The 15540-nt window shown below is 42.7% G+C and overlaps 1 pseudogene; it reads right to left on the bottom strand.

Annotated features, from left to right (window-relative positions):
- Positions 1 to 1632: 1632 nt before the first annotated feature.
- LOC104928119 (RNA-binding protein 15 pseudogene) lies at positions 1633 to 6743 on the bottom strand (annotated as a pseudogene).
- Between the last annotated feature and the right edge of the window lie 8797 nt (positions 6744 to 15540).

Raw genomic sequence — 15540 nt, forward strand, 5'->3', positions numbered from 1 at the left:
GCTGACGGTAAAATCCGGTACTAAAGTTTTACCTCACTATCTCGTATGATTCAGCGTATCATTGATTAACTGGCTTTTATTGCCCAGTTAGGTCACCTCGACTCAGATGTCGGTCGTTCACTATTCAGTTTTTGAGCTTCGGCGAGCCTAATGCACATTTGTGTAAAAGGTTACTGTAGAACTAAATTTAAACATTTCCCTTACTGTCAGAAACTGTCAAATTGAAGTACTCCTCATATACAAAAACAACACAGGTTATTCTACTGTGATAAGCTCAGGTTGTTGTCCTCGTGTCCTCTTAATGATGAGTAATTAACACTCCTGCTCCCCTCATAAACTGAAAATGCCTCTCTTAAACTATGAATTTAGTATCAATAAAGAAAGTTACATGGGTTGGATAACAAAATTATGTAATAATCAGAAATTATAAGAAATAAAACAGTAGATGTCCTTTTGATAAAACTGAAGAAATATTTGTTCCTGTTCACTTGCAGTTTTCTCATGTTTGGCATATTTTTGCAACTTACTGTATCAGTAACTCAAGCAGGAACTATGTTTCATATTGAAACTTACAATGTGACATTCAGCTGTGACCGGTGGCGTAACATAACTAAATATCTAAGAATATGTGTAATTTACTTTACAAATCTCATTTCGTGCTTCTTTAAACTTCTTTGCATTTCCTTTTTGCTCCACTACATTTATCTGACCGCTTTAGTTGCTGCTTACTTTGCAGATTCAGATCATATAAAACATTTTGATCATCTGATAACATGTGGCCGTTAAACAGTAAAAATGAGCTCCACCTCAACCAGCTACATTAAATACCGCCTACACAGTAATGCAACAATACTAAATTATATGATTTTAAACTATGCGATGAGCTTTCAAATACTTTGAAACTCGAGGTATATCGTGCTGATAACAGCTTCATGTTTTGAGCATTAATGCTGCGTATTTCCTGCACGACTGACTAAAGACTCGCTTGAGTAGCGTCTTCTTCTCTTGCATGGAGTAATGGTGCATCTGGGACGAACACTGCAAAACTATTTGTGATCTGACAAAGAGAAAAGTGTTGATAAAATATACCAGAGAGGAGAAATTAATCCAAAACGTGAATATTCAGACTCCCCACAGCACTAAGTGAAAGATACTTAAAGGCCATTTGCTCAACTTGACGGACTAAAACATCAAAACGTGGTTTTTAAAATCAACATCTTTAAACTACCTCAACTTCAAATTAGTTTGGTATAAGGGGACAGTCAGCTTGTGTTATCTTTTCACCCTCGGAGCAGCTTTTAAACAGGGTCTAGTATGTTTGTAGTCGTCTTAAACATTTTTCATACGTACCTACATATGTAGTTTAGGTCATCCTAATACTTTACCTGAGGAACAGGAGCAGCTACAGCCAGGGTGAGACTTAAAACCTGTTACAACTCCAGGAAACCTCGATCATCGCTGCCGTCGCGTCGTGTCGACACCCAGGAAAGCTGCTCAGGTCCATTTTTGTTTGGAGCAGCAATGAGCAGAAACAAGCAGGGGGGTCGTGGTGATAAACATCCTGCAGCAGATTGTGACTCAATGACAGCAGGAAACTCTGTTTTCATATGCACTTTGGCACAGAATCTGTTAAAAGTGTGTAAATCAGACCAACATATCAACTAACGATTTCCTGTACAGGCAATCTTTCTCCTCTGTTGTGTTTCCTTTCCATTTTATGGCAAATAAAAGCAGATGCTGTCTCCCGACACAGGATGAGACACGATTGAAGTCTGGCCCTAAGCACAGAGATCTTCCTTTAAAACTCCAATGAGAGAACAACAAGCAACTACAAACATGAACACCGCTCTCCTTCTCGAGCTGCTGCTGCAGACGCTGAACCAATACCGCTGGAGCCAGATGAGAGAGAGAAGAGACCGGAGGCAGAATTCAAACGCCGCTGTGCCTCCGCTGAGAGACTTGTCGAGATGGAGAGGGAATGCGGTGATTTTTGGCACAACTTGTGGCCAAAAATGACAAACCAGACGGACGAGCACTCTGCCGGTTTCTCAGCCACACCTCCGGTCATACAAGCCGGAGGCGACTGAGGAATAAGCCACATCATCTGAAGAGACACAGTGACTCTAGACTTGCCTTTTGCGGGCCGACTGGAAAAGAGTATTCTAGTATGGCCGAATTTCAATTTGAATGAAGGTCACAAAAGAGGTCATTGAACAAAAGATGATCAACAAAATGAAAAACACAGATTCTCACACTTCCTCTCCTTTCTGCCGGGAAGGCTCCTGCTGCTGTCAAAGTGATAAAGCCTTTTAGGAGTTTGATAGACAATTCCAAGAACAGAAAAGGTCACAAAAGTTGTCTTCCGAGGCACTCGTGTTTCCCACGAAAGAGTAAATTTATTGAGACAAAATCAAGTGCATGACGCACTTTTGTGTGTTTTTTTTTTTCTGACAGGTATACTTCTTAGGCCCATGAGCACTGATGTTCTCCATTTCTCTCTCTCCAGATATCCTGAGTACACAAATCATTTTCTTTTCTCTCCATTTGAAAAACACAGAACTCAAATCAAAAAGCATGAAGGAAAAAAAAAAACATAATCAGACAGTCCTTTCAAGAAGAAGGCGGCGGCGTGTGCGGCCTTCTGTCCTCCGATTCATTCAGAGGGTTTTTTTTTTTTTTTTATAAATCACAGTCCACTGATAGCATAGCAACATTTTCTACTTATAGACTCCGGATCAGTTATTAGAGATGTGTATGACATATATATATCTATAGCTCTTAATTTATAGGTTACATCTTTCTTTTTTCTTTTTTTAACAGTACATGCTTTGTTGGGGTAGTTGTTGTATTTAGTGGGTTATAGTGCGAGTCACTGTTCAACCAAATTGAATATGATGCTGCTGATAAAAAAAAAAAAACAACATAAAAGGGACGGACACAAAAGCAACCCTGTGGGAAACATCTAAAAATATGGACTTTTTTTCAGTTTTCAGTCGTTTAAGTTGAGCAAATAATCAATTATCCAAGAAAAGCGTCACCAAAAATGAAAATTAATCAACCCTAATCGTTCACTTAAGACATAACGCAGTTCAATATAACAGCACGGGGTAAATACAGAGCTTAGATCGTCTCTCTCTGACCTTATTTTGACAAAAAAAATCTTTATATCTTTATAAAAGGCAGTATTCTGTGTGAGGTTATCATATTGAACTGCATTATAATGTACAGGCGCTTGCTGCTTGTGTCCGCCCCTTACAAAACACATACCAGTGCTGGGGAAAAAAAAACGGTTTCACCTTGTCATGTCACAAAACCTCCAGATGTGGCTCAGAAAGGAGCATTAGCATTAAATTTTAAGGCTCGCATGTATGGAAGTTCAACATATCCAAAAGTAAATCTAAAAAAAAAAAAAAGTGAATAGTCCATTTTTTTTTTTTTTTTAAGCGGGACTGGGCTGAAAAAAAAACTGACAAGAATAGAAAAGGCTGTAATGAAACTTTCAAATTGGAAGTATTCAAAATGTTTACTTGGTCAGCAAAAAAAAATAAAATAATACAGATGCACATCTGGACTCTGCCTGTTAATGAGCTAAAGCTTTAGAGCGGATAGATATTTCCTGAAATCAAGAGAACATTTTCTATGTACACGAGTGTGATTCGCTCAGAGCTGTACAGACACTGAGCAGTTAAATCTCTGCTGATACAGATTAAAAAATGAAGGCTGAATCGTAGATTTCTCTCGTTAAAGGACATAAAGGAACTGTGTTTTCTTTTGAAATGAGATAAGGCAGCATATAGTACTGATTTACGGAACCGCAGCTTGCTCTGAATCACTTTAAAGTACCCTTCAAGTAAAGTACATTTATCTGTTAACTAAGATCAATTTATCAAAATCTATTTCATTTCTATAAACTTTCAACTGGATGACATAGAAGCTCGCTCTTACACTGTTTCTTCTGTTTTTACAGCTCACAGTTTGACAGTTTATGAGTGCGAAAAGAGACACTTGTAAAAAAAATAATATTTTTTTTTTTATGACGCTCCTTTGATAATGACCATCAACATGTAGTCGTCCTCTGATTTGGCAAAGGCTTTGGCAGAGGCATCCACGAACTGCTGTGAGAACTCGCATGGGGGGAAAGCGTGAAGGACTCCTCCGTGGTCCTTGTCACGGCTGCCCCCCACGGGGAGGCTGATGATGCCGGCTGCCTCCTTCTGCTTCAGGTAGGACACCAGGTTCTTCAGCGGTCGCTCGGTGGAGTTGCTGGCGTCCTGGGCGCCTCCGTCCTCGGATTTCCCCGGCACGGCCAGGAGGATGGCGTATCCGCTGGAGCCGGCGGCCTTGATGCGACGAGAGACCTCATCCAGCTTGGGCTGGTCCAGGCGAAGGCGTTGGCTGATCTTCAGCTGGGACACTTGACCACCTGTGGAGCCCTCCACCAGCAGGCTGGTAGCCACCTCCATGTCGCCCTCTAGCAGGTGCAGTGACGTAGGAAAGCTGCTATTCTTCAGCAGGAGCACACCCTGCCAGGCCTGACTCAGCTTCTGGTCTCCAGATGCAGGCTTAGACGGCTGGCCAGACTTGGAGGAGGAGGAGGACGTAGCTTGTCCTAAACGATCCTCCTTTTTTGCCGGGCTCTTAGATGAGTCACTGGCTTTGCGTTTGCGGTCCTTCTCTGAGCCTCGCTCGGCGGGGCTGAGCGTTTTTCTTCTCTTGTCTCCGGCGGCAGCGTCCGGACGCTCTTTGACAGGGGAGGTTTTGCCGGAGCGTGGCAGGCGTTCTGGATCACTGTAGCGTCCCCCGTCTCGGCTGCTCCCCCCAGGGCTGCGCTCTAATGAGCTGCCATGCCGGCGCACGACGTAGTCAACGATGTCAGGGGAATGATCGTCCAAATGTCTCTTTTTGCGGCTTAGATCTCGGCTTTGGAAGTCCCGCTCTACTGACCAGTTCTCACGGGGACGCCTCTCCAGACGATCTATGGGGTCGAAGCCTGCCCCTCGAATCCTGTCGTGGACACCCAAGCCAGACCATTCGGCGCTTGAGTATAAGTCTCTGTCTCTGAAGCGGGCAGGAAGTGGTGGGGACCTGTCTCGCACCCTCACTGAGTCACTAAGGCGGTGGGCAAAGGGCTCAGGAACTAAATCATAGTGCGGCAGGGGGAGCGGGAGCTGCATGTACTGCTGCTGCTGGTAGCGGTGCTCCGTGTCGGCAAAGTCCACCCTGAGTCTCCGGTCAGGTCCGCCGAGAGGGAAGCCTCTCATGTGAGTACACGCAGCCTGAGCGGCGTCCAAACTTTCATACTGGATGTACGCCCACGCCTCACCTTTCCTGTAGTCTATAGTCCTAATGGTGCCAAAGCGGTCAAACTCTTTGGCCAACGCCGCTACTGGAACCCAGGGTCCGAGTCCCCCAACCCAGAGCCTGGTGGTGGGCGTGGGTTTGCCATAGCCGATCTTAATCGGGTTGTGTCCCACCACTTTGCCCGCCATCGCCACCTTGGCGCGATGAGCCATGTCGAGATTCTCGAACTTGATGAACCCGTAGGTGTTGCTCTGGCCTCTCACCGCCCGCTTTATGTCCACCTCGGTGATCAAGCCGAACCTGTCGAAGGCCCTCCTCAGGTCGCTCTCTGTCACACTGACGTCCAGATTGCCCAGAAACAAAGTCCTGTTTGCCCTCTGGTCGTCCTCGGGGGTCATTAGGTCCTCGTCACGGTAAACAGCACACTCAGGGATGAAGGGGGGTCTGTTCCTGGCATCATACATTGAAAACTCTCTGTCTCTTTCCAGGTCTCTGATGTGGGGCGGTGGAGGAGGGGGGAGCCGGCCCAGCGCCAGCTGCTGTAACCGGTAGTCTCTGTATCCCAAACCGGTGGGAGAAAGCTGCCTCTGGGAGTGGAGGTGCCTCTGTCCTGCGGGGAAACTGTCTTTAGTAAGAGGGGAGCGGCTCCTCCGTCTGTTCGTGTACACCGTCTCGATCTTCAGAGGCCGGTTGTAGAGCACCAGCTTCCCGCGGGCGTGTTTGGCCGCCCGGGCGTCGTCGGGCCTCCTGAAGTTAACAAACGCCACCCTCTCGTCGTTTTCTCGACAAATCTTAACACTCACGTCCCCAAACTTCTTAAACTCGAGAAACAACCCGTCCTCTATCGCCTCGTCGTTCAGCTGAGAGCCCAGCTCGCTTATCTTCAGAGTCTTGTACTCACTTTCGGGGTTTGACGGAGGCCGCTGCGTGTCGCTGCGTGAACCGGCGGCGGACCTGGATGTTTCCGCGGCGATGTCAGCGCCACCGTACGGCTTGTTGGCGGAAATAACCCCGTAGTCGTAACCGCTACCGGCTCGACTGGATGAATTGTGTCCGTCTGAGTCCCTTATGTCTCTTTTATCGCCGTGCAAACTTCTCCTTTGAGCTGAGCCGTTGCCGTTGTTGCTTCCAACCGCCGACAGGGCTCCGGGTTTCTTGCCGCTCGGGTGGCTTCCTCCTCGGTCTCTGCCGTCGTCTGGCGCCCGGGAGCGTTTCTTCACCGGAGATCGCTCTTTTCCCTTCATTTCCGAGCAGCCGATACCCTGCAGCTTGTAGGCACTAATCCGTGAAGCGGGGTTGGATATATCAAACTCTCTAGACCGAAACTATCCGAACTTTATCCGCCGTGTTCACCACACTCTCAAGCGAGCGGCACAACCGCCATGTCGGACTACTTTGCGCTACTGTACAGGAAGACCCGCCTACACGGCCCGTAGAGGAATCTGATTGGCCGAGCGGGGTGTCAGTCATGTGGACAGGGAGGCCGCTCGCCTATAATAAACAAGGGTGCGGCTCTGCCGAGGGGTCGAAAGTACAGAGAGAGACCAACATGACAGAGAGACAGAGAGACAGAAAGACAGAGAGACAGACAGGCTGCAACAGGAAGAGCGGATAAAAACGGAAGTTTGGGTTTAAGAATAGTCTCATCTTCATTTTTGACTGAATTCAAGTGATTTAAAAAATGCACTTTAAAGTATAGCAGGATACTTCTTTAAAAAAAAAATCACTTTTCGGGTACAAGTGTTTTTGCACAGGAAGTGTACATGGTGTCCTTGAAGTAAGGACACTCATAATGTGTTGAGCAATACATGTGCACTTCATTTAAATGTGCAGGAGATTGTTGCTGAGGTGGTCAACTCCCCAGGTCCCTATTATGTTTGTTGTGTTGACTTGTATAACTATTCAATTGGGTCTGCTACTTCAGTGACATAGACTGTGTATGAAAAATACGAACGGCATAGCTGGAATTAGAAAAATGTTAAATGTCTGAAAACACATGAAACAATCTGTATTCTGTTATAAGCTCTGTATTTAGGTCAGTGTAAAATATATATCAAATTTGAATTATGAATAAATAAAAACGTTTTTTTACATTACTTGACCAAATAATGGCCACCGGCCTTTATTTGACCCATGTGCCCAAAGAGGTGAAATGTAGCAGATGCCTCTGCAAAATCGTGAGTTAATGCTCTCTGGAGCCTTTATTTTTATGGATAACACAGATTTCTATTGCTCTTATTCCTATTGAGAAGTTGACTCATGACCTTAACCACAAATCAGTCAAGTTTTGGAGGGTCTGGGTGGACCGGTGCATTCCTTCTTACAGAAACCATAACTCATAATCTTTTTCTTGAAGGGGAGGCCTGACTGCCTTTTTATTTTGTTTTGTTTCATTCTATTTATTTCAGACACGCTATTCACTTGCCTGTCTCCTGTCATCTTGCTGATTTTATATATATATGATGTATATTGCAGTGCTCACTGTTAGTTTGGGGTGGGACTTTTTTTGTTTTGTATGTTTTGTTGTCTGTCCTGTTTTTTTTAAATGTTTTTACTCATAAAACTGAAAAAAATAAAATAAAAAGAGTATTAAAAAAATGTGCAGGAAAGGGCAAACATGCTGCAATATGCAATGCAAGGAGGTGTAGTAGTAGGGTCAAGGCCTATGTGTGTCTTACAAGTTTATAGTGTGGTTCCAACTGTGATGCAGCTGCACCCTATAATCCTCTGTGGCTCTTCCTGGGGTTTCTTCCACCTTTTTTGTGGGCAAGTTTTTCCTCACTCGAACCGAGGGTCTAAGGACAGAGGGTGTCACTCCCTGTACAGATTGTAAAGCCCTCTGAGGCAAATTTACTTTGTGACTTTGGGCTATACAAATAAAATCTGATTTGATTTAATTTGATTTAAATGGTGGTCAAATGCAATTAAGTTTTTTTTTTACTCTGATTTATTTAACTGCATGCTTTTATTACCTCAAACCTCACACCGCAGAGTACTGGCAAAGAGCAGACAGATAACACACACACAGATAACACACTCTTTTTAAGTCATTGCATTGGTTGCCTATCAGTTTTAATCCTATTACTAGTTACTATTAAATCATTGGATGGCCTGGTATCAGCCTTTACTAGCAGGTTTATCAGATCTTCTACAGCTGGACCCCTAGTTGATCTTCAGTTGGGACACGAGCTACAGCTGGACCCCTAGTTGATCTTCAGTTGGGACACGAGCACTTTTAACTGCAAAATTGAGGAACTTGAGTATTTCCATTTTATACAACTTTATATTTGTCCTTCACTACATTTCAGAGGTAAATACTGAACTTGTTGCTCCACTGCATTTGTCTGACAGCTTTAGTTATTAGTTACTGTAGACATGTATGTTATTAGGTTACACAAGGTCACGTGTGGGCCTTGAGGTCCTCAGCAGTATTAGTGGTTTGGCTTTGGTTGGGAACAGTAGGTGCCAGTCTATCTCAACACTGTGGTGACCAGGGTCAAAGAGACCTATTGCTGCCTTTCTAGTCATAATAGATAGCTTGCTGTTGACGTTCCAATCTGCGTAAACAGACAACAGTGTCTCCAGACTAGAATATGTTGACAATAACACCTGCATGGATAAAAATATTCTCTTTGGCTAATTTTGAGCGTATAGTATTTGTGGTGTTATCTTGGGGTTTAAAGTTTATCCACCAGGATGAGTTGGGCAGAATGTGAGACCGACTCAGGCACTTCTGATGAACTTTGAGAGTGTCTCTAATTCTTCTTGGGCCAAGCGTCAATAAATAATACAGCATAAGACATCAGAGGCTCCTGAACACTTTCTTCCTTCCTTTTGCAATAAACTAAAGGATGACATGTTCCTTTATAGGTTGAGAAAATGACTTCTTAAGCTAAATTAACTATCCTCTTTCTGTTTTTTAGAGACATGTGGTTCTCACAGGACAGCAAAACTACAAATATAATGACACAGAATATGATGCATTGCTGTAGAATAAACAATAAAGTAGTTAAAATCAGCTCAACATTTAAACATCTACTGCAGTAAAAGGCAACATAAATATGAATGCAGCAGGAATATTAATCCAGAAACACCAGACATAATAATAAAACACTGGCAGAGAACATTTTATTGTATTTTACTGCATGATGAGCGCTCTCCTTTTAAATTTTGCTGGTACTTTTTACCTAAATAAATTCTGGATAATTCTGCATCAGGTATCCACAAATAGTATAGTTGTAATATTGTAATAAATCCATCCCACCTTGATAGATATATGTTTTATAGTCCATAGGAGTCTTGGAGGTTTACTGAGCTTTTTGTGTTCTACAACATCAATGATACTTCTGCAGTAGTTGTCCCTAACATCCATCACATTGATTTATCCATGCAAGTGACAGAGTGTTAATAGTGTGTGGCTTTAGCGACTACGGGATGCCAATTTAGTGCAGAGTAGAGATTCAATGTCCCAGAAGGGTAATTTGGCTTGCAATCAGCAGTCGATAGTGATTAATATTAAATACAACAATTGATAAAAATGGTAATCTATACAATATATAAAGTACATAGCACAAATAAAAACAAATACACAGATTAGGGCTTACATTTCACACTTTTCTCTTTCTTCCAACTAAAGATGTCTTGTGTCAAGAGGTGACAAAGATGCAAAAGAAGTCAATAAGTAGGGCAGGTATTTCTTTTTAATGTCACAGTTTGTATATTTTTGTCTCTTATCTGTCTCACTGATGACTATTTAAGCAGATCCGAATTATTTTACGATGACAATACAAGCTCAAACTGTGTGTTTTAAAGTGAACAGGTGGTAAGTAATAAATGAAACAGATGATTCAGACTCTCTGTCTCCAGCTGTACTGTACTCCTGATCACACATTTTTACCATATTATCACCACCAGGGGGCAGACAGGTTACTCCTAACCACCACATCGGCTGCAGTTCATCACTGAAACAAGAAGGTTAAGTACTACCTGTCTAGACTGAGAACCACTTTTATCCTTATTATTGACTGTAAGTAGACAGTCTGCCAGGAGCACAGTAAAACTGTTTACACTTATACCTCAGTCTGCCTCTGTCTGAATGTCTTTGTCTGTCTGTGTGGAAGATCTGTATCAGATATTGTGTCACTACTCAGCATAAAACATGAAGAAACCATTAAAGAAGATTGTATGCTGTTCAAACTCTGTTTAATTTTAAAGTTTTTAAAGGTATTTGTCATAAAAACGTGTCCAAATTAAACACATTTTATCATCACACATACTTCACATAGTACAGATAGTACTGAAATCCATTTCATCATCTTTTATAATATCTATACCTTCACAAGATCACCTATAACCTCAACATATTACCCTTGTTTTGTTTTTTTCTCAGTAATTACACCAACCCGAGCTGTTTTTTATCATCCACACTACACCAATCTGTGTAGTCAGTGGGGTATTTATGAATGTGTGGGCTTTAATTAATTTATTTATTTTGATAATATACAGGAATAAAATGCTGAGGCATGTATGTAGAGCACTCCCACGTGTAGGATTACAGCTTGCATGACAGCAGGGGGAGAGGTGGTCGTCCAATTTGAAACTGTGCTACTTTATGCACAGAAAAAGCTGATAGTTCAGAAAGTTGTAGCTCCACACAAGTTCCACTGTGAGACACAAGAAAACATATATGCACACACAAATGTTTCTTTATCTGAGCTTAAAACTCAACTATATCTGCCCATGCTGTCACAAAAAGGACTTGACAGCCCTTCTGGTTTCTTAAATGGTCATACATATTTTAATCCTTTGCTTGATGACTTTTTATCTGCATCTCTTCCTCTCTAACCCTATTATGCGTTGCATACAACCTTGTTGCACCAACAATACTTACTGAAAGAAATGCATTGTGCTTTGTTGCAGGAGTATTTTAAAAGGATTATGTTGTCCAAAAAAATGGGGACGGGAGATTTGCCCTCAACCCTGCAAGCTGGACTGGCCCCTCTTTGAGAGACCATCTGGTGAAGTTCCTCTATAGGCCGTCACATGACCTCGCGCAGGCCCAGTAAGGCAATCTGCCACCTAGTATTAAAATGGGTTTGAAGAGTGTGTCTGTAAAGATAGTATAAGTGAGGACATTTGCTCCTGCTTTAAATTCAGTAATTACGTCTGCTTTAAACAGACATAACGTTGTTTTATCTCAGATTCACCAAGGCTGCAGCTCTGTAGTCGCTGAAATATGAAATCTTAGAGGCGTTTCATCCGTTCAAGACGATCAAAAACTGAATGGCGTGCAGGTTTTTCTTTGGTAATGAGCTGTCAAAGGGGGGAAACTGCAAAGGATTAGCGAGGGGGAAAAACAGATTTTAATGAGTTTCTATTTTTGTTTGTCGCATTAAGGTGAACAGCATGGCCTGACCCACTGCACTCTGTCTTTCACGTGAGGCAGTAACAGATCTGTTTGTACACTTCTGTCATCAACCAACCCGAAAGACAACCAAACCTTCACCTGTCTGAGATGAACCAGTGTGCAATCATTCACAAACGTATTCAAACGGAGAACCACCTACCAGGTGTATCACGACACCCAACTGGTTTTTAAATGGATTCATCTGTTGTGTTTCTCATGATATCTCATATTTAATAACAAGGCTTCCCATAGAGCAGTTTTTGATTACAACCTGCATAAATAAAAACTTGGAGTGGAGTGGAGCTTGGAGTGTTTCTGTGTGGCACAGCACTGCAGTATGTCTGGTCGAGTCCAACGTGACCCACTTTCTCCTCTGTCTGAACACCTGCACAACACCAGCACATTGCCGTGCAATGGTGCACTCTGGGAAAGCAGGAGGTGCTACAATAGTTTAAGGATTCATCGGCGGATAACAACAGTGTTTTTTTGGCGCATGTGAAATAAAACCAGGTTACGCAGGATATAAAGCCCTTTGTTGATTTCCCCATGTTAGGGAAAGATGAATAATATGTGGAAAGTTCTCGTGCAGGTTTTTATATGATGCTAGTAGAGAGAGAACAGGCATTTTTGACAAAACAGAGCATCCAACATTAATGAACTTTAACGCTCTGAGCTAAGAGAGTCAGTGAATTATCAGTGCATTGATCACAGAGAGCAATTTCATGCATGTGGAGTGACATCAACTGCTTTAACTCATCCATTCGCTCACATTCACTTCTTTCCAGCAGGAATTACAGCGTATGTGTAATTATTTGTTCAAGAGCTTGTGCTAAGAATACTGGACTAGATAAGCGATACCACCGAGCCCAATGCAGACTGAATCTTTTTTTAGGTGCTGAGAGTGACCCAGACAGCGCAAAACACAAGAGGAGAAACAGGAGGGAGGGAGAGAAGGAGGAAAAAGATGGGGAGGGAGGAATATAAATGAGACTAGGAGTGAAGGAAAAGTACTGGGCGGATGTGGTGGTGCAGATGCAGAATGCATGAGCACACGTGAGTGGAAGTGGGCGTGGGGGGGGGGGAGCACAAAAGAAAGCGGGTGCTGCAAAGCGTCGGAGGAGACAATGTGAAGTTAGAGGCGATTGAAGGTGAACAACGGAGAAGAGTAGAAATGTGCTATGAAAGAGTGCTGACCTCAGACAGCATGGACCACGAGATACAAAAGCACTATCTGAAGTGAAGATCCCAGAAAGAGAGGACACTGGAAGCTGATGACAGATATGCGAAGTGATCAAGATAAACTTAATAAGAGGAGAAAATGAGTATAGAAACATCCACAACAAGGATGTAACTTTAACGCTGACAGGAAATGCTGTCAGTAAATCCATGCTGGTGTTTAGTTGAGATCTGTGCTGACTTTATTAGTCATGTAGCATGTGGATTTATGCCAACTGAAATATCTCTGCAACTGCTGGATGGATTGCTTTTGAATGTTGTGCAGACATTCATGGTTCCCAGAGGATGAATCCCACTGACTCTGATGGTGTCTCTGACCTTTTCTGTAATGTCACCATGAGGTTGAGGTCATTTGTGGTTTAGAGTGAAATGTTTCAACAACTCTTGGATAGATTGCCATAAAATTTGGTACAGATATTCATGCCCCTATTAGGATGAATTGTAATAATCTTGGTGGTCATGAGAATTGTCGCATAGTGCCATAATCTGCTTCATAATGTATGCATGTTTTTCCTCATGAGCCACAACTGAACTGCTACACCTGCTAAACTTCAACATCTTAGCACTGTCACTGTCAAACTGACATTAGCCTCACCACCATACAGAGCTGCTCTTCACACGTGGTGCTTAATAAACAAGGACCAAAAACAAACTGCAGTTTATCACAGTGGTGGTGAAGTCGAATAAAGGCATGTACAATAAGTGCAGGTACGAGTAAAAGGACATGGGGTAATTGAAGGCAGAACAGAGCTGCAGCTCCTCCGGCCCAGATGGGACTGTTCGGTCATTTGCTAAACAGAGAGGGCAGAAGTGCCACTGCGCCAACAGTCCCACAGGCCTGCAAGGCTGCTGATGCAGGCTTAATAAAACCACAAAAAAATGTGTGAGTGCATCACTGAGTGACACACCACTGTCCACTTAGCAGATGTCCTGCAGCACTGCCTTTCAGTACTAGTACTACTTTGCAATTACTTCATGGTCATACTACATGATTTTAATCCTTGTTCTTACTCTGGTTTTTATCAGACCTCGAGTTGTTTCACTCACACTGTGCTGCTACATTTCTTCTACTTTCCTGTCAGACTTGTCAAATAAATATTAATCTACAGCTGTCACCTATGATGCCAGAGAGAGCAAACCCCGTCAAGTCGCTCGTGGATGTTTGAAATACATTCTGTTGATCTCCAACTATAGGGAAAAGCGATTTATCGAGGGAGGAATGCAGAGAGGAGAGTGCAGAGATGAGACAAAGTCTGTCATATGATCCTGAGGTTGCCACAGCAACTACTCCCAGTAGTCAGCTCGAAGGAGGTGCGTCAAGAGCGTCACAGAGCAAGGACCAGCTGTAGAAATAGAGAAAGCAGATGCTAAACTCTGGCGTGGGTTTAAATTTACCCTAAAAAAACAATCTGAACACCATCATATTGTAAGGTATCCCAGATAAAGAGATATGAGTTGTACTTCATATGCAGAGGTAGAGGTCGTATGTCATTTGTTTAAGCTGGAAACTATATTTTGTTCTCACAGGGAGTTTAAAGCCACTTAACTCCTTTGTTTTGTATCAGCACTTAGACCAAACTCCATATTGATATTAATAATGTAGATGAAGAGAAACACCAAGAAGCAAGTGAGCAAACAGATCTGATTGAGACGACCAAGGAGGCACAAAAATAAATCCCTATGGTCAGGATGAAAAATGGCCTCCGATGATGTCTTTCGCCCCTATCTCGGCTGTATTAAAGAATATTCTGGCAGCCGGTGCGTGATTTATGGTCCCCTGGGTGAAAGTGTCTGCTGCAGTTGTGTCGTGTGTCCAGTGTATAATAGAGAAAAGACCACCCAGTGCAACTCTAAAGACTTTAAGTTTGATTTTATTCCGAGATTATTGGAGATTTACATGTTTAATCTCTGATTATAGTCTGATTTTGATCAGAAACAGTGTTGTCCAGACTTTTATATCAGAGACTAAATACACTGACTCATGTAATGACCTTAAAGCAACATTGTGTAACCGTTCTACCAAAAAATAAAAAATAATTTTAATGACACACTGACGTGTAATCAGGTGAATGCTGTCTCTTTCTTTCCCACGCTGCACCCCGTATGTCTGTTTCAACATTATAACTTCCTGTGCTCCAGGTACGATCACCTGCAAGAAATATGTGAAGCTTTAAGATACTAAGTCACACAGCAAACTCCAAACTTTTGACAGAGTTTGCTAATGGACAGTAAAGTAAACTGCTACAAACTAATTGCTGCTGTGAGCTTAATATTAGTCAGACTGGTCCGTTAGTTCAGAGCGCCATAGGAGTGTTAGTGTGTGAACCACAGACAGTTTGGATCACCGGAAAAATTAGGTTTTCAGGCCTGTGGTAATGATGAAGAGGATTGGAGCCGGTGTTGTGCTAGAACAGGAGCTGGGCAAGCAGGCAATGTTACCGGATTTAGACCAAAGGGGACTTTAATGGACGAAGTACAATTACTTTACTTGAGTATTTTCATTGTCTACTGATTGAAATACTGATTTTTTTAAAGCATTTTTTAACTTAATTTATATGACAGCTGTAGTTACTTTTCAGGTTAGGCTACCTGTACGA

The sequence above is a fragment of the Larimichthys crocea genome, chromosome VI (assembly GCF_000972845.2).
Source record: "Larimichthys crocea isolate SSNF chromosome VI, L_crocea_2.0, whole genome shotgun sequence".
Classification (NCBI taxonomy): domain Eukaryota; kingdom Metazoa; phylum Chordata; class Actinopteri; family Sciaenidae; genus Larimichthys; species Larimichthys crocea.